This window comes from Mytilus edulis, chromosome 14, assembly GCF_963676685.1.
Source record: "Mytilus edulis chromosome 14, xbMytEdul2.2, whole genome shotgun sequence".
NCBI lineage: Eukaryota > Metazoa > Mollusca > Bivalvia > Mytilida > Mytilidae > Mytilus > Mytilus edulis.
The window spans coordinates 68,987,146-69,013,949 of NC_092357.1; the positions used below are offsets into that span (position 1 = coordinate 68,987,146).

At 32.2% G+C, this 26,804-nt stretch overlaps 1 protein-coding gene across 1 annotated transcript in view; it reads right to left on the reverse strand.

Annotated features, from left to right (window-relative positions):
- The window catches only part of LOC139502861 (fibronectin type 3 and ankyrin repeat domains protein 1-like), a 406,467-nt gene that overhangs the window by 9,632 nt on the left and 370,031 nt on the right, over nt 1-26,804 (reverse strand). The gene's annotated exons all lie outside the window — the stretch shown is intronic.

Consider the following 26,804-nt stretch of genomic DNA (forward strand, 5'->3'; position numbering starts at 1 on the left):
AAATTTATTTTAAAAGTAAAAGGTTGAAAAAATCGGACGTTTATGACTTGATACTAGAGTTTACTGAGTTATACTCCTTAACAAAAGGAAAAAATACTGAATTTTTCGTTTTCGTTTTCCAACTTTAGTTTGTCTCTACCAAATGATATAAAACTTATACACACTGTTCATTACCACAAAACACAGATAGAGTTTGAATGTTGATGGCGCCACTTTTCCAGTTCAAGAGTTATGCCCCTGTACTAAAAGCAAAATTGCTGAATTGTTCGTTTCCGTTCTCTAACTTTAGTTTGCTTCAACCAAATGTTATGAAACTTATAAACAATTAATACTTATTACCACAAAACACAGACCCTTTATGAATTTTTGTGATTTCTTTTTTCTATTCTAGGGTTATGCTCCTTTACAAATGAAAAAAAAATGCTGATTTTTTTTCTTCCGATCTCTATCTTGAGTTTGTCTCAATTCAATGTTATGAAATGCACATATAATGATTATTGCCACAAAACTCAGTTTCAGTTCAAATTTTAGTAGCGTCACTTTTTAAATTCTTGAGATATGTCTCTGTATAACTTTATATGTTAGCGGGGAAATCAACTGAGTCTCTATGTCAGTGGACACATTCTCCATTTATTTAAGTTAAATTATTCAATCTTTGGGCGAAGAAAAAAATACGGAAATTAATTGAAACCATATAGTCATAAATAACATTGTCTATTCATCAGATCATGCACAATTGATTTTGTTTTGAAAATAACAATAGAGGGGTTGGGGTTGGGGGTTGGGGGGGGGGGGGGGGGGGGTTACATGTCATAAGTTGTTGAACTTCAATTCATTTGCATTGATGTCAGTATTTTAGATATGAGTATATGTTTCTAATTCACAACCTTCTTATTAAACACTTTGTTCAAATAGACTTCTTTTTATTTATCTAAAACAGAACAATCATTCTATATGAATAAAGTAAATAACGTGAAACATGGAGATGTGAGATTGATAGCAATGATGCAGTAACCCTATGACACAAAGTACTCAAAAAAACATTTTGATATTTTTCAGAGGTTGTTTGCGAGTTAAACAGACTGAAGCTAATGTTTCGAAATCTTACAAATCTCAAAATTATTCATTTTTGTATATAAATCAATATTCCATAGAAAATACGTTTTTTTCTATTTACATTACTCAAAGAAGGTGACATTATTTCATATAAATACACATTTTGGTATTTTGCAGAGATTTTTTGTAAGTTTAAAAGATGCCATATCGCCATTTGTCTGGAAATATTGCAATTCTCAAAATCACGAATTTTCGTATAAAAAACAACCTTTTCACCCAAAATACTTACCAAGTATTTATAAAACTTTAAAGATGTCTGTAATAGATTTATTTAATCATTCTTATAAGATTTTGAGAAGAACTGGTGAGTAGTACCGAAGTTCAGGCCATACATGGTATAATTCTCAAAATCAGTGATTTTCATATAAAAAACAATTTTTTCACCCAAAATACTTACCAAGTATTTATAAAACTTGAAAGATGTCTGTAATAGATTTTTTTAATCATTCTTATAAGATTTTGAGAAGAGCTGATGGGTAGTACCGAAGTTCAGGCCATACATGTTATAATTCTCAAAATCAGTGATTTTAATATAAAAAACAATTTTTCCACCAAAAATACTTACCAAGTATTTAAAAAACTTGAAAGATGTCTGTAATAGATTTAAATAATCATTCTTATAAGATTTTGAGAAGAACTGGTAAGTAGTGCCGAAGTTCAGGCCATACATGGTATAATTCTCAAAATCAGTGATTTTCATATAAAAAATCAAGTTTTACCCCCCAAAAAGTTGTCTGATCCCAACATAAATTCAACATTGTCTTTTACTTCTATAAATATAAATTGTGATAAAATTTGGCAAAAATCCGATCAGTAGAACAAAAGTTGAATTCCAGTAACTCACTTCAGAAGGAAATCTGATATAAAAGGTAACATACAGAACTACATTTACATATGCACATGCAGTGACGCGCATGCGCGTGATAGCACCAAAAAATTACCGTATTTCAAATGCCACGTCCCTAGGCTTGAATTACTGCCATTATGGATTATTTTCAAGAGGGGGCCAAAAATGGTCCTTATCATACCTTGTCCTTTACAAACAATCAATTAAGCCGGTCGGTAAATTTTAACCAAGTCTATCACACATGTTATACCTTAGCTAATGTATATACTAGCTTTTGCAAAAAAAAAATAAAAATTATTCGTTTTTAAATGCATGCACTGTAATCCCCTAACCTATGATCCATTGCATGATAAACCATCGTGCATAAGCAAAAAACAACCGTCGCACTTTAGCGTGAGACACCATTGTACTTTAGCGTAGGCCATCGCACTATTGCGTGACCATCGCGCTTTAGAGTACCATCGCACTTTAGAGTCCTACATATATTAAGGGTGTTAACATAAATTGTGCCTACATTTTGTTTGTTGTCGTCGGTGGTATGCTAATATAGGATGTGACGTACTTTTAATGATGATTGGATTTAGCGTGTTACTATCAATAGTGTGATATTTCAAAGTTTCACCCTCAACATATTTATGACTTAAGGATACCAACATCAGTGGTGTGTAAATTTAAGGCGTCATCATCAGGTGAGTTTATTTTAATTTGTCATCTTCAATGGTGTTAGAAATTGAGTTGTCATCATCGATAGTGTTTGAATTTAATTTGACATCACCAATGGGGTAAACGTTCATCACTGTGATTCGCCAGATAAGACTGTTCCTATACATGGAGTTTAAATTTTGGATTTAACATCAATGATATCTGTATTTAAGGTGTCAACAACAGTGGTTTGCACTTCACCATGTCACCATCAATTTGGCACAACATTTTGGAATTTTGGATCCTCTATGCTCTTCAACTTTGTATTGTTTGGCTTTATAACTATTTTGATATGAGCGGCATTGATGAGTCTTATGTAGACAAAACGCGCGTCTGGTGTACTAAATTATAAACCTGGTACTTTTGATAACTATTGTGAAATTCACAATCACTGTTATTTGCATTTAGAGCGTCATCATCACTGATCCATGTTATCAACATCAGTAGTGTATGAAGTTATGGCATCATTTTAACTAATTCCCAACTTCAAGGAGTCACTGTAAGGGTGTGGTAATTCAAAATGTGATAATCAGTGGTGTATAAATGTAATGGTCTTAACTATGATCAGTTATTTTATACATTTTAGAATTAATTGTGAATTAATTGGTCTTGAGTATCTAAGGTCTTTGCCTTTGCGGTGTCAAGGCCAGTGGTATGTTATATCAGGTTGTCTTTATCATAGATGTTTTTATTTAGGACGTCACAGTTTTGGAGTGTGAATTTAAAGGGTGTCAGGATCAGTGCAGTGTGAATTTAACGGTTGTCAGCATCAGTGCAGTGTGCATTTAAAGGATGTCAGCATCAGTGGTCTGTTAATTTATGGTTTCACAAGCGATGTAGGGTGAATTTAAGTTGTCACCATCAGCGGTGTGGAAATTTATGATGACTACATCCGGTGTACTAATTTTGGTTATCCCTATCAATGATTTGAGATTTTAGGTGTCACCATAAGTAGGTGCGAATTGGGGATGTCAGGATTTAGGATGTGTGAACTTATGTATGCTTTCATTATTGATATATTCTAGATAAATGCAATTCATTGATCTAAACGAATGTCAATATATGAAAAAGAACAATACTGTTTTTAATGTATAAAACATTTGTATAAAGGATGCAGAAGGACGAGACAAGTAAACTGGCATCCCTTTGTAGATAATTTTAGCAAGAATTGATTGAAATTTTTCTTCATAATAGATCGGGCTATTTTAACATAACATCAACTCCAGGTAAAATCAGAGGTTTACAACATATGTTAAGTTAGAAAAAAAAATCACAATGTTAATTATCTGATTAACAGTGTATGTAAAGTGCGGATCCTAAAATATCATTTTCACTGTATATGCCAGAAATTGTTGATGTAGAATGATAAATAAACAGACGACTTTTTTTTTATTTTTGAAGAAAATGAAGAAAATTAGTTAAAAAGTATATGTAAAGAAACACATAATACTGATAGAACAAAGTAAGAGATACGAACGGGGTGTTTTCGCGCCTAAATCCAAATAGCTGTGAAATATATACCAAAATAGGTGAATATTTAGGACATTTCACCAACAGATCTTGCAGGTGTTTTATAACTAACAGGTAAGATGTTGTTGCAGAAAAAATATTCATTTCAACACAATTATTAAAGTTGTATAACGTAGAATAGGTTTTGTCATTCAGTTTCTTCATACTGAACTGAATTCCACTATGATGCTTTCTTTATGCGAGTCATGTTTACTGTCGAATAATGATACTACATTTGTATTCTTTCATTTTCACTGTAGAGCGATTCATTAGTATTGTATATACGGCGCATTTTCACTGTATGATATATTCATTTTTTTTTATCTATTACAGCGTACTTTTTTAAGCATGTAAAGCAAGACTTTAATTAGCGTGCTTGCTTTTTTTTTTTTTTTTTTGTACAATCATTATGATAACACCCAATTTAATTCAAATATAATAATTATATAAATACAGGTTGAACTATGCCGATACATATTGTTTAAAGATGTCAATCTTATTTACAAAGTTTGTATAAACAATTATACAAACTAAGCAATCAAGTCGACCAAAGTTTTGCTTTACGTGCATTAGGAAATTAGCTGTAAAGCCTTAATTTAGCCTTGTATTTTTTTATCCATTTCCATATCCTTGTTTTTTTTTATCCATTTCCATGACACTTCACCACTAATTACGTACATCTTGATAAAGATTGAATCGTTGGTTTTCCCGTTTAAAAGGTTTTACACTGGGGCCCTTTATAACTTGCTGTTCGGTGTGAGCCAAGACTCAATGTTGAAGACCGTATTTTGACGTATAAAGGTATACTTTTATAAATTGTGACTCGTTTTGAGAGTTGTCTCATTGTCACATATGACATCTTATCTATCTGTGGCTCAACCCGAAACGAGACGGTATAAAAAGGAATAAAAAACACACTTTCTAAATATATTCATATTGGGCTTAATACGAGTCAGAAAAGAGTAGAATAGTGGGTCGCGTTGGGGTATAAGCGTGACGCGGAATTGCCGATTTTTTTGTAAGCGTGACACGTGATAGTCAAATGAGTGTGTCGTGAAAACGAGAAATAAAGTATAGCGGGACACGGAAAATTTAAAAAAAATGAGAACTGCATAGTATAAGCGGGATACGGGAATCTGATAAAGCAGTAAGCGGGATCAGGGATCAGACCCGCCCCCCCCCCCCCACCTAATGAGACCCCAGAAAAAGATTATTTTTTTTATCTTCATCCTATTGTTACAGTCATGCCTTCAATAACAAATGTATTCCATGCATACATTTTTATAGACAAAAGACCTTATGGATATTTGGGGTTCTTTGACATGCTGAATCTAACCTTGTATCCGGTTTGGGGATTTTTACCAAGTTACCGAAATAGCCCACATAGAGGTCCAAAGGGTCTAAGATCATCAAACATGAATTGTAGCATGCATGTTGTGTACAATTACCCGAATGTGCATTGTTTGACCTCTGTGGTAGTATCCACTCGCGGATCTAGAAATTTTTATAAGTAGGGGTCCAATGACTACCTAAGAGGGGGCCCGCTCCAGTAATTCCATATAAAAGTAACCAAATGTTTTCCCAAAAAGGGGGCAGCCCCCTGTCCACCTAAATCCTCCTCTGGTATCGAGCTGTTCATTACGAATATTTTTTTTTGTATCAAGGGTGCTCTACTTCACGTACCAATGCAAACAAAAAAGTTCGCCCACACCTTACATTTCATGTTTTAGTGACTGTGGATAATTTATGTCACATACCGTTTCACCTTATACAGTTAAAATCATGCAAGCAACAATCGAGTCAAGAACATTTGTTCTACCAAAACTGTCTTTTTCAGAATATGGAAATTGAAGCAGTTGAGGGTACAACTGGGGAAAGTTAATCTTTTATAAGCTTTTCTGTCACCATTGTGTTTCAATATGCATATTTCTCTGTTCGCAAGTGTATTTATTGCGTGGAAGATAACGTCCTCAAATGTACTCGTCTCTATTTTACACAGACTGCACTTAAACTCCGCAATATCAATCTTTAACTTCAAAAAAATACAGAAATATCTTTTTTTTTTTTTTTTAAATCAAGGAAAAACGTAATTTGAAGAATACAATATGACATTTTGAGAAGCGTTTTTGTTACAAGTTTGAAAAACTATATATTTGATAAGAATGAATGAGGAATTTGTATTTCAATTTGAAAATACATTTATCATAAATTCTAAAGTCATCAACTAAGTTTTTTCATTTGTTTCAAGTGCATTTATCACATAATTCAACAATAAAAATTCCTCACATCTTCGAAAATTCCACATCAGAAATGACTGCACTAACAGTGATAATTCATCGCATCTATAGTTAAAATGGATCGCTTTCAAAAATCGATATGCTATATTATGTTGCTTTTATAACACTTATATGAACTTTAATGCTATGTTTGTACATAATAAAGACATATCACAATGAAAATATGTAAAAACTTTCCTTCAAATCAATTAATTTGGTATTTTCAAAACGTAAACAAATACAGTTTTCCCATGATCCTTTATTCTACAATAGACATACCCGCATATGACAGTGAAAATGAACTAGCTGGATTCTCACTTTATATACACTGATTAAGTTTGACAATTGACATGTTAACACGATTTATTTAAATTCTAACAGTATTCATTGTCCATTAAACCTGTCTGATTAACAATATAATTATAAATAACAATTATAATCACCTTGGTGTCTCTGACTTCTTTAACACAGCCTAATGTTACCAGATAACGGACGATCTCAATGTGTCCTCCATATGCTGCACACAATAATGGTGTGGCTCCCTGCTGTAATATTAACATATAATACACATTAAAAACGTGTGTTATGAACTGGACCAAGTTGTGTAATCAATATAAATAAATGCATATCACATGAATCAGTGGTTAAATATGATTCAAAAGACCAAAGCTACTTATAATTATACTCTACATGAACAACAAACAAAGGCCATTCTATGATCAAAGCGATTTTGAATTGTATTACATTTGTTATAACATTTGTAATAATGGATCCCTAAAATTGAGTTAATTTAACATGTTTAATCAGCTTTGCAATCTATGATTTTTAAATTGTGAACTTTTCCGTCAATGATTCTTTAAATTTAAGATGTTTTCCTTAGATATTTGTTTTATGTATAGCTATGCCATCAGTGATATAATATTTCATTAAGATCTGCAGTTTTCAAGAGTTAAATAAAAACGCTACTCCATCAGTTGTGTGTGTATTCATACAGCTTCCCCGTAAGTTGTGTGTTACTTCATAGGCTCTCCCCAACAGTGGTGTGTTAGTTTATATAGGTTTAGTATCAATGATGTGTGAAATAATATACCCTTATTATCACTGATGAATTTGTTAACATTTTGTAAGAATGTCATTTATGTCCAGAAATAAGTAAACAATAATTCTTAAATAGCAATACATCAACACTGTATTAAAAAAATATCAATGTGTGTCCTACTTTAGCTACCTTAATTAAAGCTTGTTACTCATTCTTGAGGAGTCACAGGTGGTAACTTTAATGTTTCGGTCATAATCAATATAACTTATGGGCAATGTCCCTTACAAAGTCCTGATGTTTTTTAATCATCAATGATACAGTAATAATAACAACTTGCAGTGACTATTTTATGTACGTTTCGTCCCCGAGGGTATGACAAGCCCAGTAGTCAACACTCGGTGTAAAGTTTTCGAAAAACTAAGGATTTTCTTATCCAAGGCATACATTACCTTAGCAGTATTTGGCACAACTTTTTGGAATTTTGGATCCTCAATGCTCTTCAACGTTGTACTTGTTTGGCTTTATAGATATTTTGATTTGAGCGTCACTGATGAGTCCTAGGTAGACGAAACGCGCGTCTGGCGTACTAAATTATGATCCTGGTACCTTTGATAACTATTATTGATATATTCTAGAGATTAATAATATATTTATTCAAAACAATGTTTTTTTTTTAAATAACGTTTTAGGATACTATTGTTATCGCAAGTCAACACAATAGAATTGCACAACAAAACTGGGAACGCACGTTCTACTAAAATACACATCTTTTTCGTGATTTTTCTTTGCTGATTTCTTAAATTCGTGGTTTGCTGTTTAAAATATTTGACTATATTTTTTACATTCAAATATAAAATGGTATTCATTTGCAAAAGGGGTAGTATTACAACTTGTACATAGTCTATTATTTCTTTCAACATTATAATATATGCCTGTTTCTATGCTTAATATATGAGCTGTTTATAAATTTATTTTTTGTATATTTAATTTACAATTTTATCTATATAAAATTGTAATGCGTGTGTATTATACATGTATCTATACAAATTACAAAGCGGAAACGTCATGCGCCGTTTATAATTAGGTGTATACCTGCATGTGATAAGTGATGGTAATAAATATACACAAGTTAACTCTGTTAAAAAACAGAAAAGGGTTTCTGTGAAAAATAATAAACATATATTTCTTTTGAAAAAATACAAAGTACCATGACTTTCCGAATTGTTTTAACTTTGTTATAATTGAAGCCAATTGATCAATTTTCAAAAAGTCTGAAATATTTCAATTTATTTCATTTGAAAGCGTTAAAAAATAAAGAACAAATTCATTACAAAATGTGGCGTCCTTAGGAATCAAAATCGCGTTCTAACTGTGTCCACCTTTGCATATTGCCGAACATTCTAAAACATTATGGAACTCGTACTCAATATCACCCGTGCGCGGAAGTACATAAAATATTAATAAAACGAACTTTCTTATTATTAAGCCATCTACCAATTTCAACAGAAATTTTTGATTTCAAAGTTCTTAATTCTTTAATTCCCCTACTTTTCTTAAAACTTCGGATATATTACTAATAGAGACAGCGTAAGTATGTAAATTGTATTAAACAAAACAAAAATCTCCATATAAACTCATTCTTATGCAGTAATAAAATTCAGAATGGAAATGTGGAATGTGACAAAGAGACAACAACCCGACTATGAAGCCTATATCATCCACCATATTCCATCAAAACTGAACAAGCCATTTTATTTTCTTTGCTGACAATGTTAAAAAAATCTATAAGTTTTAATTTAAACAAATTTCAGTATTTTGGAGTTTTTTCAAACTGGTTTTGAAATAAGCAGTTGCAGTTTCATTTTTCGTCTTTGCAAAGATTTTTGTTTCTTTCTGATGGAGATATTGATTTTTTTTTTATATTTTTGAAAGGACAATTGCCAACCTTTATAAACGCATAATGATGTTTTCCATGCGTATGTACACAAGGACGTGAACTCTGATGATTTTCGAAAATTGCACCGTTGGATCTTAACCTATTTATTAGATATTTTTCTTCTCATTTTGTATATAAATTAAGCCGTTTTTTGTATTGTTTGGTTTGAATTGTTGCTAAGGATATTTTTACCACATAGTAGATTGTGGTCTGTCATTACGTCGTCTAATCTTTTAATTACCGGACGTGACTAATTCCCGATTGTGACTGTTTTTTTTTCTCAGTCTGAATTCGTATTACTATAAGACGTGTTACGGTAATTTTCTATCCCAAATTCATGTATTTAGTTTTGATGTTATATTTGTAAAACTCATCGGATTTTGTCAAATGTCTTGACATCTTTTCAATTATATTCATGTGTTATGGTAAAGAAGATTAATCACCGCCTTCGTTGATAAGATTTGATTTGGTTCAACGTAATTTGTACGATGTTTTACGTTTGCAGTTAGATTCAAAACAAACCGGACATAGCTATATAGTATAGTTAATTGCTACCTCAGTTTGCTATTAATAAGTATTGCAATTTTCATTGTTATTAAATATCAGTATTTAGTTCAAATATAATCTTCAATCAATCCTAAGTCTATCTTTTTATTGAGAAATAGATTTAGTCATTCAAATATGACGTCATTTTTTGTGTGCTGTTTTAAAATTTCAAATGTGACGTCATTTTTGTGCCTTTTTACCACTTCGTATGTGACGTCACTTTTTTTTTCACTTTTTGCGTTGAGGCCCTGACTAAGTCGGGTGTGTCTATTTTTTGTGTTGGTTTATGTAATGTTTCCGTGTTTTGTTTTCTGTAATAAGTTAATACTTCACCGTTATCATGTATATCTTTTATATAGTCATTTTATAAATCTTAATGTATGCGAAAGCATAAATTGTTCTGAATAATAAGGATGTTCTTATCCCAAGCAGAAAACCCTAGCCGTATTTGGCACCACCTTTTTGAACTTTTGATCCTCAGTGCTGTGCAACTTTGTACTTGTTTTGACTTTCGAACTATTGTATCTGGAAGTCACTGGTAAGTCTTGTCTGGACGAGGCGCGCTTCTTCCGTCTTGAATTTTAAACCTGGTGCCTTTTGTTAGCTATTATTCGTGTTTTTCTTTGTCTAATATGTTTTTCTATTTATTTGTATTTTAGTCAAGTAATGTTATGTTGTCATTTTAATGTTATATTTAACGTTGTCATTAAAGCGGGAGGTTAGGCATGTCACAAAAAAAGGTTCAACCAACAATTTTTGTCTGTATAAAAAATTTCCTGTAATTAGTCAGGAATAGAGCCATTGTTATATTATAGTTTGTTTCTGTGTGTGTTACAATTTAACGTTGTGTTTCCTTTGTGTCGTTTGTTTTCTCTTATATTTGAGTGTGCATTTACATTACTATAAGACGTGTTATGGTACTTTTCTATACCAAATTTGTGTATTTGGTTTTGATTTTATATTTGTTATATTTGTCATTCTCATTGGATTTTGTCTAATGCTTAGTCCGTTTCTGTGTGTGTTAAATTTTAATGTTGTGTCTTGTTCTCCTCTTATATTTAATGCGTTTTCCTCAGTTTTAGTTTGTTACCCCGATTTTGTGTTTTTTTTCCCCATCGATTTACGAGTTTTGAACCGCGGTATACTACTGTTGCCTTTATTTAACACTAGTAATTTAAAGTCCCTTTATAGCTTACTTTTCAGAGTTGAAATTATGATTGCTTACTTTAACAGATTGTATCTTGGGTTGAAAGATATCGCATTTGGCACTCGAACATGTAACCCATCTTTTTTTTCATATATCTATTATACAAAATCGAAAACAGTCTTTCAGAACAAGTATCGATTTGCATATTTGTAAAATGTCATGTCGTTGGTTCACACAGTGGCTGATTTGGGGAGGCATCCGGGGTTTGGACCCCCCTTTTGTTTATAAGGACATACCATTGGATGCCCTCCCTTTATCCTTGGATGAGAACCCCTTTTAAAAATGACTGGAACCGCCTCTGTACACATAATGAGTATGCATTTTTTTCCGGGCGGTAGAGACCATCACTGTTACTCTTTTTTGTAGTTAATAAAGATTGGTGCACATACGTTTGTGTGTTCATATATTTCCTAACTTTGTTTTTTGAATCAATGTAGCATATGGCATGACCTAATTATGGTAAATCGTGGAAATAAAAGAATGCTTCTTTGTTTTATTATTAGATTTTTAAATTTTCGATACATAAAAATAGAGTGCAAAAAAGTAATAAATTTGTTTTTAAGAAAAAAATATACTGTAGCAGCTGTAATAACAATCTGATTAAAATACAGATCTCTGATCTCGTTATACTACATATACACCTGCATTTTCGTCCTTCATTCTTATTCATATTTATATATTTGGTTTTGATAATTACGTCTAGAATATTAGGAGTTGTTGGTTTTATTTACGTCAAAAATACAGTAAAAAAAAACAAAACCAAACGACATCCATTAGAGCAAAGTGATTTTTTTTTCGCCTTGCAGCTCAAACTTAAAGACTTATGAACAGTTATATTAAAACTATATCACGCAAAAAGTTCTCTAGTTCCATGCCATAGTAGAATTAAAAATGGATCATTTTAATTTGTAGGATTAGTTTATATGGAATGCTTTTTTCGGAAAATGTTTTTTTTAGCAAATATTTGAAACAAAAATCTTAACTTTTTCATATTCAATACATTTAAGGTAAACATCCAGAGTTACAAATATACCAGTAGTACATTTTTGATAGACAAAAATGCTATGTCAATATCGTATATCTTTTTAACTTTACTAAATTTGTGATTTTATGATATGTGCGTGTAGGTTTAACAATGTTTATAGTCTTAAGAAAGAAGCTATCATAAAATGGTTTAGAAACTTTTACTACACATACGGAGCTACATGTATAATACCATGACAGGTGTACGTATGATGTTATTGTGAAATAGCCATTGCAATTGCTACTTTTCTTTAACATGTCAAGGATCATTGATTTTATTACCTTTTGATTATTGACACGTGCCATCGAACTCAATCTTATAGACAAAAAAATTAACGCATACATTTATTACTGTTAGAGGAAGACGCAGACGAAGAAGAATTATTCATTATAGTGCACTATGTCTAAACAGATAAATACATGTTTTTTTTTTGATAACTTTGTTATTCAAATGAAAGAATGAATTAACGCATTTACAAACAGATGTTATAAGATGTACATGTATACTCGATACTGAACTAAAAATTAGGTTATATTAATTTAACAAAAGGTTCTACGAGGATCTGGAGGGGGTCCTTCATTTCTGTATTTTTTATATTCAAGCACCTTATTTTTCTCTATTATTTTATTTCATGTTACATTTTCTCATTTATTCATATTTATTGCCAATCATTCTCTATTCTATAAAACCACATGGACATCCTTCTCTTTTCAATGGTATGTTATACATGTATATAGTTTTAACACCTCCCCCTTCCCGGTCTAAGAGCAATTTCAGAAGATTAGTGCACACGAAGACATGGTTCCCTGATGCGACCTTTTAGAGGATAACACAATTAACGATATAACTTATCTGACATATACAATATTTGTATTATGCGTTGATCGTTTCTGATGAAGTTAAACCAAGAAGATTTGACGTATGAAATTTATAAAGTGTTGTTGTCACTCTTTTGTTAATGTTATGAAAAAAAGTTTATATATATATATTAATTCCCTATTCTCTTCAAAAAAGACCAACAGAACTAAAAAGTCAACCAATGATTTAATGTTTTAATTATTCAAAATAATATACGTTTTTCATTCTAGCATGTCTGGCATTTAAATAGTACATTTTTTTTGTAATTAGAATGTATCATCTATATGAAGGGGCGTAACTCCTAATATCATTCTGACACACTAAAAGGATCTCAACCCGATCTGAAAGTTGTGAACGTTACTTTTTATGATTGGTCTGAATTCGGCCGAAACAGTCTAAACAGACTTGAGTTAACGCTAGAATCTTCCATCTTGATTATCTTGACACGACTGAACAGCGTCTTTAAATTCTTAACGTTTTTCTCTAACGGTAAATTACGTCGATTTAGATATGATCAGACTAAAATTGCCGTTTCGGACTAAAATCTTGCTGCCTGTCTGAGTACGTACTGGTAAAGAAGTGCCACTTCCACAAGGTTTCAACTGCGTGTTGAAAGAAACACAAAACAACAATATTTCTATTCCCTAGTCACAAATTGAGGTGACCAGCATTTAAGCTGAGTTCACATCTCATCAATACAATAATATATTTCGAGAAATTCAAACGTAAATCATCAAACAAGATCTCGAATATCTTTTGATAAATTTATTTAACAATCAATTAGCTTAATTTGTTTGTCAGAAATGATCAACATTTTCAATGAGTTGCAATTGAAAGTGTTTTGTACTATTTTCCAAGATACAATTTCTGTTATTTTACTCACACTATCTCTGTATTCCAAATCTCCCCCTCTGTATCTACATCTTTTCAAATCTTCTAATCTTCCATTTAAAGCAGCATTACATAATTTCTGTAAGTAAATCAAACCCTTGTCATAACTGTCTGGATAACATAGATGTAGGGTGCAATTCTGTTAATACTGATAATGCAATTTCCCCAAAAAACTCCGTTTACGGTTACAACTGTACCGCTTTCACTATGAAGTTTCGTTTAAAATGATATCCTGGAATGGAAAACTCATATTTCCATTTTTTTTGCTGCAAATGATCAATTAAGGTAAGCCATGGTAAAGTGGTAAGTGCATCAGATTACTAACATAAAAGTTCCTGGTTCAATGGTTCGATCCCTGCTCAGGGGAGAAATGTTCAGGCACTGAATTTTTGGTTCTCCCTTGACAAAATTTGCGAGTGTGGTCTTGAGAAACGACGATAGCCCGTCGGAAGAGGACGATAAATGGCTGAAACGTGTTATGAGACATATCTCTTGCATGTAAAAGACACCATTGTAGATTTCAACAAAGAGAAAGCTAATACCGCTACAAGGCAGGACTCGCACCCGCATAATTGAAAGGGATTAACATGAGTTGCATGTACTTGTTTCCCAATCCACAAGAAATAAATATGTTTCAACTAAATGGTCAATTTTGAAATTTTGTCACAATAATAGTATCTCTCACTATATATCTAACATAATCTGGGTCATATAGGACTAGAAGTGTTGAAACAAATTATGTGCAGAAAAAAATAGGTATGAACTATTGTTAATAGATATAAGAAGATATGGTATGAGTGCCAATGAGACAACTCTCCATCCAAGTCACAACTTTTTTTAAAGTATTCCATTATAGGTCAACGTACTGTCTTTAACACGAAGTCTTGGCTGACACCGAACAGCAAGCTATAGATGGCCCCATAAAAATACTAGTGTTAAGCATTTAATAGTTGTATTGAGGTATTCTTGTATCTTAAGCTATGCTGCGGTCACTCAAAAGAACATTCAGCTGTTACAGTTGAGTTTTAGGTTTTAAACAGGACAACAAGAATATTCATCAAGTATCTATATGTTTTTTTGACTGTGAAGACGAATAGATATGCACTGCATAACAATTTAACCCACAAATGTGAATACATTATGCAAATGTTCCATACTGTAGTGTTATAGTTCCAAATGGTGAAGTTGAAATCACCCCTTCGTAAATTTTACGGACACTATCACGAGTTGGTTGACCGTCAAGGAATAACCGTTTCACAAATGATATCGGATATGTTCATTACGTCGTAACTACAATCGCCTTCCCTTTCATGAATGTGACCTACCAATTAGACTATTTACCGGATTTGTTATCACATAAGCAACACGACGGGTGCCACATGTAGAGCAGGATATGTTACCCTTCCGGAGCACCTGAGATCATCCCTAGTTTTTTGGTGGGGTTCTTGTTGTTTATTTTTTAGTTTTCTATGTTATGTCATGTGTGCTGCTGTTTGTTTGTCTTTTTCAGTTTTAGCCAGGGCGTTGTCAGTTTGTTTTATATTGATGAGGTTGACTGTCCCTTTGGTATCTTTCGTCCCTCCCTTATGAATGTACAGGACTTGTTATACTTAATGATAATGACTACAGCGATTTGACTAATTACAACACTAATAGTGCTGCAGAGGATAAGTCTCTCAACTGAATGAAAGACTGATAAACTCTTAACACAGAACTATGTTTTGCTTTTTATTATTTTGGATAATGAAAATGTTAAAAATTTAAATAGCAATACTTCAGCATGTAAATAATGCACATATTTAAAAGCAATAACATTAACTGAAGGTACAAGGCTGAACAAAAACCATGGAAATGAGATGTGCCAATTATAATACAAATGCTATTTACTTATCATTATTATTATTATTATAAGTCGTCCCCATATTAAATTTTAATTCAAACATTTACTTGTAAAGTATGTAAAAGTTCACAAGCTCAATGAACCAAGGGGTTGGACTATAAAATCCCAATTGAAGTGACGCATGTCAATGCAAATATGTTTGCATACCAAATATATTTCTGTAATCGGTTATATAAATTCTGCCAATGTAGGCACACCTCTTCTGTGTATTTTGGTTCATAACATAAATAAAACTTTCTTTAACCAGTATAACTGTACATTATTTACATCATTGACCTAAAACTAATGGATAATCTTAGTCTAATCCAATCACTATTTTCATATTAGCGACTTTTGACTATGGATAAATCTTTGACAGGTTGCCTTTTCTGTGGTGTATCACTCTAGCAACTTGCAGAAGTCAAATCAAGCTTAAGATTGTGGAAGTAAGCTTAAGATTGTTGAAGTTAGCTTAAGATTTTTGAAGTTAGTTAAAGATTGTTGAAGTTAGCTTAAGATTGTTGAAGTTAGGTGGAGAATTAACTGTTTTTACATATTTTCAACGTTTTAGGGAAACAGTAAACTTTCCTATACAAATGCAAAGATTGTATGTTTTATTCAAGATGACTGTCGTTGTCATGGAAACAGAAAGAACTTGAAAAATCGGAAAGTTTTCCAAAATGAATCAAACTTTGGGAATTGTAACTTGGCATGCGAAGACTTGCCATTCATCTTTGGAATTTTCAAAATGGCGACCATGGCCATGGAAACACTACAAACATAAAAATTTTCAAATTGCTTTAAATTTTCTGAAAATTTACAAAATGATGTAAAATGACGAAACGCCCGTCTGGCGTACTAAATTATAATCCTGGTACCTTTGATAACTATTTACACCACTTGGTCGATGCCACTGCTAGTGGACGTTTCGTCCCCGAGGGTATCACCAGCCCAGTAGTCAACACTTCGGTGTTGACAAGAATATCAATAATGTGGTCATTTTTATAAATTTCCTGTTTACAAAACTTTGAATTTTACGAAAAACTAAGGATTTTCTTATCCCAGGCATAGATTACCTTAGCCGTATTTGGCACAACTTTTTGGAATTTTAGATCCTCTATGCTCTTCAACTATGTACTTGTTTGGCTATATAAATATTTTGATATGAGCGTCACTGATGAGTCTTATGTAGACGAAACGCGCGTCTGTCATACTAAATTATAATCCTGGTACCTTTGATAACTATTAACGGCTGATCTGATGTTATAAACCTTATTGGTTTTAAACTTCGATCGCACCATATTTTCGATTACTATATAGCAATTATCACTTGCTATTACTTGTATTTGTTCAAAATTTTTGGGTTCTTAGACATTTTGTTGTTTGTTCTATTTTGAGGTTGTATTATCTAGGTTTTAAGAGAAAAATAAATTATTTTGTTGGTTACTTTTAGAAATTGAGGTCTAGTCTAACCCCAAAAGTTGGCACAACTGGGAAGTCCGTTAAAACTTGACCATAGTTCTGAAAAGCGGCTGAAACCAAGTTTAATCTTAGAAAAATGTGCAATTTGAGAGAGGGAAATGGCTTATCATAAATGTTGCTACAAGTCTTATACAAGTTAACACAACATTGTGGTGTTTACTAGGAGACAAGATGATGAAGTAGCGGACACTACAGGCAGTCCAGTCACGAGTATCTTAACTCGATCTACGTCTTCTTCTATCAATAAGAGTGCTTGTATATTTTGTAATAAGAACAGCTACAAGCAAGACAAACAATTTTTGAAAATTTAATCAGATGAAAGAGTTAGTCGTATAACGAACGCTCAAACCATTACAGTGATTCAAACTTGCTACATAAAATTAGTGAAGCCAATTTTAAAGAACAAGCTTTTTACCATAACCAGTGCATTACAAAATATCTAACGTATTTAAAAAAAGATAATGAGGTCGTTGGTAACTCAACTTCAGAATGTGAATCCATAAATGCTGCTGCTTTTCCCAAATTAATCTCTAGCATAAATGATGATTTATCAAGGAATAAAAAGGCATTTCTATTATCCTCTTTAATTGTGAAGTGTGTTTCATACCTACCAGAAATTAGGCTTACAAGCTTTCCAACAAGGAAACTGCAGCGATATTTGGAAAACCATTACAGTAATTCTGTTGTCATTCAATCACAACAAGGTCAGGGTAAGTCCAACATGATAATGAGTAGCAATATAACACTAGGGAATGCGATCAAGGCAGCCAGTTATTTGAAAGCTGAGTTAAAATGGTCAAATAAAATACAAACGAGACGTATGTATAGCGAACAAACGGATGACCAACTCCTTTATTTAGTAGCAAGTATAATTAAGAGAGTCATTGAAAAGGTAAGAATTGTTTAAGAACACTACCTAACTTCAACGGAGGTATCATTCAAAAATTCTGTGCAATCAACGCCCGTTTCTTTGGTCAGCTACTTAGTTGGAATATGGACGAAAAGGCGTTGAGCACTTGAATTGTTCCTTCTTATATCAAAACGGAAAGTGTGAGGAAAAGTTTGGCTTTAACGGAATGCATTGTTGCAACTAGTCACAGTATCTTTATACCTTTTCATCTTGCTCTCGCAATTTAAGTTTACTGCGAGTTTGGGCCTAATTGAAATTCTGAACGCGCATAGGTTTTGCGTTACATTTACTGAATAACGAAGATATGTTACCAGTGTTGCAAACCATGAGATTAGTCGTATCAGTTGCGATCGCTACATCCCAAGAGCTATTCATCCCATTTCAGAAGGAGGTCGAGTGATTCAAGAGGGTTCAGATAAAATTTGGGTTTTAAGGCATAATATTTTTTTTTATCGGTGACCTATGTTTTTTGTTGGCTCATTCTTTGAAGCTATATTACAGCTTTTTATATTACAGTTTTGGACCAATTGTTATAGAACGTTTTTTTGATATTCTGATAAAAATATGTCAACACCTCTATTTTCTCTATCATTTCATTGAAAAATGGTCCCTTTTACATACCTGTTTAAAAGTAAAATTTAAACTTAAATGGTCCGTGACCCCTTATTTTTTTTCGACCAATTTGATTCACTATCTCTAAAGAATAAAATTACAAAAAAAAACGGCACTTCTGATAGAAACTTCGAATAGGCCCGAGCCACCTTACGGATTCTTTGCTTTCTGCAGTAGATGACGTAGAAAATCTGTGCAGAAAATTTGTTATGGGTGCGCTTTCTTTAGACCAATCCGGAAGCTTCTATAGTCATATTACCAAGTCCAGACTGAAAATATTTGAATATATGAACGTTAAGAGAACCCTTAAGTTTAAATCAGACAAATTATAACCGGCCTTATCAATCCAGAAATTGTTTTTAGACGTGCTCTGGTTTTGGCTAACAGCAGAGATGATGTTACTATTAAAAGTATTCTCTCACTTCCACTTGGGCCTATCCCGGTTTCTTTGTTCCATGAAGATGGAACAATGGGAAAATATTGTAAATCAGATCTAGTAAAACAGTTAAAAAAAGAAGTCTTGCCGGTTCATTCTTTGCCAGATTTTGATCCTTCATTGAAAACTCAAATTAGAGACGGTATGGCTATAGTTCAGTGCATGGATTCAAAGAAACGTAAAACCTTTGGAGATCTTGCTCTTGCCTACTGCAATTATTTAGGAAGTTGTTTTACAAAAGCACACACAGTAGCCGATGGTTTTGATCAGTATGATGTAAAACATTCCATTAAATCATCTGAAAGAGAGCGTCGTACCAAAGTCACTGCTCATGCAAATTTGTTTCAAGTAATTGAAGGTAGTCTAAGAATTGTCCCCGACTGGAAAAAAAGCATTCTGTTAAAGAAAACAAGCAGGCTCTCATTGAATTGTTTGGTGACTTCCTGGTCAAGTTCATTAAAAGCAATCCTCAATTAGTGCTCCCTGGACATACTTATTATATGGCAGGTTCCTTTGAAGATTTTTGAATAAAAGTGACACCTAACATCCACGTATTCCAACATCAGTCTGAATTCCGATAGCAAAAAATCTTATTCGGAAGACTCCGTATACATACTATAAGTACTTTATTGTAATTAAATTACAAAATATTGATCACATGATGCTAGTATTACTAGACTTTCAATTGCTTTTAATCAATCCGACATTAATATAATGTTTCGGCGGTTTTTGTATTATATGCCAATGATAAATGTATAACATTTATGAAAGGGTTTAAGCATTGTAGGCCCGCCATCATCAGGGATTTACCTATATCAATTTATTCTAATTTTGTCGTTGTCAATAGATCTGCAATATTTTTATGCTTTTTATAAGCTATTATTGGTTTGCTTGAAAATATTTCGTTGCAAACTGCATCCTGTTTTAGTAGGTCCCAATGTTTACTAATGCATTGTTTTAATTTATGAATGCATGGATTAAATTTCGTTGCCAATACTAAAGGAATTTCCTTTGTATTTTGTTTGGCCTTTTTTCTTATTAAATCAGATCTATTACATGATAATGCCTCAGTTATGTACTTTTCGATTTCAATCTCCTTGTATCCTCTCTTTAATAAGTTCGATCTGAACTGTAACAAAATATATTGTAAATCAACCCATATTTATTGATTTTTACTAATTCCGATTCATTTAATCGGTGTATTTTAGGCAAGATATGCATATACCCAGGTCCATAATCAATTTGATTACCATTATTAAGGTAATTAAATGTGGAGTAATCTATAACACCTTTGGTGTACATGCCTTTGACATATGTATTGATATTACATCTAAGTGCTTTTAGGTCAAAGTTTTCCAATTTGGTGTAATGAAATAATGATGTTGATTTACAATATATTTTGTTACAGTTCAGATCGAACTTAATAAAGAGAGGATACAAGGACATTGAAATCGAAAAGTACATAACTGAGGCATTATCATGTAATAGATCTGATTTAAGAAGAAAAAAGGCCAAACAAAACACAAAGGAAATTCCTTTAGTATTGGCAACGAAATTTAATCCATGCATTCATAAATTAAAACAATGCATTAGTAAACATTGGGACCTACTAAAACAGGATGCAGTTTGCAACGAAATATTTTCAAGCAAACCAATTATAGCTTATAAAAAGCATAAAAATATTGCAGATCTATTGACAACGACAAAATTAAAATAAATTGATATAGGTAAATCCCTGATGATGGCGGGCCTACAATGCTTAAACCCCTTCATAAATGTTATACATTTATCATTAGCATATAATACAAAAACCGCCGAAACATTATATTAATGTCGGATTGATTTAAAGCAATTGCAAGTCTAGTAATACTGGCATCATGTGATCAATATTTTGTAATATAATTACAATAAAATACTTATACATGTTGTAGTATGTATACGGAGTCTTCCGAATAAGATTTTTCTGCTATCGGAATTCAGATTGATGTTGGAATACGTGGATGTTAGGTGTCACTTTTATACAAAGATTGCATTGGGGACTGTGTCCCACTGGCACCTTCCCTTGTATCATCATTTAGTTGGTGATCCGTTTTCCTAATCTTTCTGGAATTCGATACTAATTAACCTTGTTTCTATAAATAATTTTGGCAATGCCATCACGACGGAAAAGCCTGTCAAACATTAACATATGTTAAATGTCACTGAAACAATTCGCTTACTCAGTTCAAAAAGTAATTTATTGTTTCGGGAAAGGAAGTAAGACGCCTATGGTCAATCCTGTCTGATTCACATAGTTGGCATTACTGTAACATTAGTACTTCTAACATGTTGTTGTTGAAAACAGATTCTGAAGAAAATGCATATATCATCACCTTTATAGAGAAACACTGAGGATATTCCACATGTGAAATCTTTGAAAATATAAAGCACAAAGATAGCTCTTTCCAACGAAACATTTGATGATTAGGACACATTAATAGAAAGCTATTTTTGCATTTTTTTGTGATCAGAATTTGGAATAAACAATAAATATTTTATTGGTTTATTTGAAATAACCAGTGCTTGGCACTTGATACCTAGTGAAGAAAAACAATAATATTTATTGTTTTAATTTATAATGTAATTTTGGAATTTATATTTTCCATTAAATTGGTATGTATTGAAGTACGTGTTACTCTTAACATAATTACAGAAGTAACAGAGCCAATGAAAATCAGTTTAGGCAAATACACCACGCCTCCTAACATTTCGTTCTGTTGATATTGCATTGATAATAGTCTTTCAGATACTAGTCTCTGTGATCACAAATATGGCTAGACATTATAAGAAATATGCTAAAAGAAATAAACATAAACGAAGGCTGAAAAACAAAGCTGCAATGCAGCAAAGTAAGCTAGAATTTATGCTATCACAAGCTAGAAAACAGGTTGTTAATCTTTCGCATAGAAAATTAACTGATGACGAGTATTTGGTTTTATCCAGAGGTTTGAAATTCATTCCTTCACCGTCAGTCAAAAGGGCAAAGCAGGACTTATTACATGATTTTGATGAATTAGCCAGAAAAATGAGATGTCGTTACTTATATCATGGTAACTTGGATGAAATTCATCCCTTCAGAATTAAATCTTGACATATGCCACCTTTAACCTGCAACACCCTTGAAAATTACCTGTTTAATACAAAGCATGAACTATCTTCAATGCAAATTCGAAAATTTCGAAACAATCTAAGCCTTTCACAGAGGTCCGGCATTTCTTCTCTGTTAAATGATGAATCATTAATCATTAAGAAAGCCGATAAAAGTAACAATGTTGTTATTTTAGATAAGGTCAATTACCTTCTTGAAGGCGATCGCCAATTAAATACACAACATTACACCAAATTGGAAAACTTTGACCTAAAAGCACTTAGATGTAATATCGATACATATGTCAAAGGCATGTACACCAAAGGTGTTATAGATTACTCCACATTTAATTACCTTAATAATGGTAATCAAATTGATTATGGGCCTGGGTATATGCATATCTTGCCTAAAATACACCGATTAAATGAATCGGAATTAGTAAAAATCAATAAATATGGGTTTAACATTGATAACATAATGCCGCCATGTCGGCCAATCATATCTCAGATTGCTACTGTCACAGAATTTATTGGACGCTATATCGATTATCTTTTAGTACCTATGGTACAAAAACAACACACGTATAAAAAGGATACGTCTGATCTAATATACAAGTTGGAAAGAATTAAGCCTAATGCAGATTGCTGGCTGTGTAGTTTTGATGTAGTATCAATGTACACTAATTGTCCAATTGATGAATTATTATCGGCAGTTAAAATTTCGTATGATCAGTTTGATAAATCAGATTACAAAATCAAATGCCCACCGACGGATGATTTAATCCATCTCCTCAGATCAATTTTAGAGAAAACATTTTTGATTTTAATGGACAGCTATATAAGCAAAGAATAGGAGCCGCAATAGGAGCCGTGCCTAGCCCGGAAATCTGTGATATACTTATGTATAAAATTATGAAAGAAATTCTTTCTAAGTTTGAACATAGAAAAAAAAAAATTTCTATGGAAGGTATCGTGATGATATTATATTAACATATCACAGCAATTCGAAGGAAATAAAGGATTTGCTAGAGTTAGCAAATAATCATCATCCATTCCTGAAATTCACACTAGAATTCTCATCTAAAGAAATAATATTTCTTGATGTTAATATTTTCAAAGGAACTAGATTTTCTAATGAAAATATTTTGGATGTGAAAACACACTTTAAACCGACAAATGCCTTCCTTTATCTAGATCGTAAAAGCTGTCACAGTAGACACGTGTTTGCAGGGTTTATCAAGGGCGAAGTAATCAGATACATTAGAACAACAAATAATGATGTTGATTTACAATATATTTTGTTACAGTTCAGATCGAACTTAATAAAGAGAGGATACAAGGAGATTGAAATCGAAAAGTACATAACTGAGGCATTATCATGTAATAGATCTGATTTAAGAAGAAAAAAGGCCAAACAAAACACAAAGGAAATTCCTTTAGTATTGGCAACGAAATTTAATCCATGCATTCATAAATTAAAACAATGCATTAGTAAACATTGGGACCTACTAAAACAGGATGCAGTTTGCAACGAAATATTTTCAAGCAAACCAATTATAGCTTATAAAAAGCATAAAAATATTGCAGATCTATTGACAACGACAAAATTAAAATAAATTGATATAGGTAAATCCCTGATGATGGCGGGCCTACAATGCTTAAACCCCTTCATAAATGTTATACATTTATCATTAGCATATAATACAAAAACCGCCGAAACATTATATTAATGTCGGATTGATTTAAAGCAATTGCAAGTCTAGTAATACTAGCATCATGTGATCAATATTTTGTAATATAATTACAATAAAATACTTATAGTATGTATACGGAGTCTTCCGAATAACATTTTTTTTGCTATCGGAATTCAGATTGATGTTGGAATACGTGGATGTTAGGTGTCACTTTTATACAAAGAATACTTATTATATGGCAGGTTTCTTTGAAAATTCTGAAATTGTTAAAGTTATTTCTGACCAGGAAGTCGTTGAATGTGATAAATTATTCAGTTCTCAGGAAGAGACAGACACCCGCATGATCTTCAGGCTTTACATGCAGACAAAAGATTGAAAGAGATAAAAAAAAAGAAAGGCAGGATCATTACCAAATCATCTGATACAGAAGTCATTGTTCTCTGTATTCATTTTTTCAAGCAGATGACCAACACGAGTGAATTTTTGATCCAAATGGGAAATATTGGTACTATAAAAGATAATAGAAGTTTTTTGTCAATTCACCAACTATGTTCTTCTCTCCCTGAAATCATTTGTAGAGTTCTTCCTGCCTTACGTGCACTCTCTGGAGGTGACACTACATCTTCATTATTTGGAATTGGTTAAAAGTCAGCGTATTTAGTGTTGAAAGATGCAGTACTACATTTCAGTGATTTGTACAATTTAGGAGATTCCAACACAGTGACTGCCATATCATGCTCTAGATGGTTTGTGGCAAAATTGTACAACCAACCAAAGAGTTATGCATCCTGCCATCATGACATTAACAAACTGCGTGTTAAGCTTGCTACAAGCAAGGATTCAAGTCTGGTCGGATTGCAACCCTCTGAAGTGGCGCTTTGACAGCATATCCTTCGTGTCTCATTTAAGACCAAAATTTGGCATGCTTTCTGTCTTGCAAAGCCACCCCTGCCTTCATCATTATAATACGGAGGGAAATCATTCAAAGATTCGTTGCATCCTGTCTACTTCTAAATGTGTTAGCAGATTTTCTTCATGACCTCGTGTGTTCGTGTAAGAGAAAATCACAATGTAAAAAGTCGTGCGTTTGTGTCGACCAATTAAAACCTTGCATGTATCGACTTATGTTCCTGCCAAGGATCAGAATCATGCAAGAAAGTTCATAAACATGCCCTTACAGAAGAGGTTTTAGAACTAAATTGTATTTGCCAGTAAGGCTTTTGGTGTGATTTGCAAATTGAATGTGCATTTATGATATTGTATCACTAAGACCTTTTTAAAAAATCTAAAGAGTTCACACAGTTAAATGCAGTTTTAGTAATCCAAAATACTTTTTACAATTGTGTATATGTTCTGCGCTGACTTGTGTTCCTTGTAATGCATGGTATAACATACAAAAAAATGTAAGCCACATATCAGTCTGTGTTTAGAGAGATAATTGTCAATTTGGCGTGTACCAACCGTACCCTTAGTGTAAAAAACTTAATTGTTTAACTTATATTAGATTATAAAAGATATTTATCTTAAAGCAGGCGGCATGTTTTTTTCGTATTTTATATTCATTTATCAGTCAGGGGCGTTATTTAGACAAGTAACTTTTTTAAATTACTTATAAAGGTAATTTTTGTTTTTAAAAAATATAAAATACTCAATAGAGTTATTTTAATTTTCAATAAAAGCAGGGACTAAATGTAGTTTTCATGAAATTTTACATCATTGTCTATCATAGATTTAAGAATTTGTAAGATTTGAGAGGAGAATAGACGTAACGGGTTACTTTAAAAATAATGACAAAAATGTTACTTGAATAAGTTATGTTGTACATCTTTGAAAGAATTAGTAATAACACTTATTTTAGGAACATATGTAATTGTTTTGGGTTACAAATTATAAATAACTTCAAGTCTTAATTAATTCATAAGTTTCTATCTATTTATGTCTGTGTACCTTGAAGATTTTGTAGGTAAACGATATTTTAATAGTTCCAAGAGACCAATCTTTGAACAAGAAGCGTCGATATCAAAGATAAGTGCGTCAGAAAAGCAATTAGTGTTTCAGAAGGATTATATTTTATATATCAGGGGAAAAATAACCAGATGTCTAGTAAAATTTGTATAATTGGTCACCTATAAAAATAATATTTAGAAAAGTTATTTATATATTAAGTATTTTTTTTTAAAATAGCCTCGTTTTCAACATTATTAATATATGTAATTTTAAAAGTTACTTGTTTGAGTAATGCCCCTGACTGTTTATGGTTTGGGTGCTTGTAATAATGATTGTTTCGAAAAAAAAAAAAATTTAAGATAAAAATTACCCCCTTTTAAAAAAATGTTTCACTTTATCTATACAGTTTACAAAATGATAGAAATTATTATAAATTAATGAATGTATCTCCCTCATGCAAAGCTCGGATTCATTCCACGGATTTGTCTATACTTTTTGGACCTTTTGGATTATAGCTCTTCATCTTTTATGTAAGCTTTGGATTTCAAATATTTTGGCCACGAGCATCACTGAAGAGACATTTATTGTCAAATTGCGCATCTGGTGCAAGAAAATTGTTACAGTTAATTTTATTATTTTAGGATTATTTTTTTAATTTTTTGGATGAAAATTTGAGTGAAAACCAGAATCCATGCTGTTTTGCTAAAAAATATATGCGATAAGGTATTTCAGTTGATATCTTTAATATCGATTGCAATTATGTATGG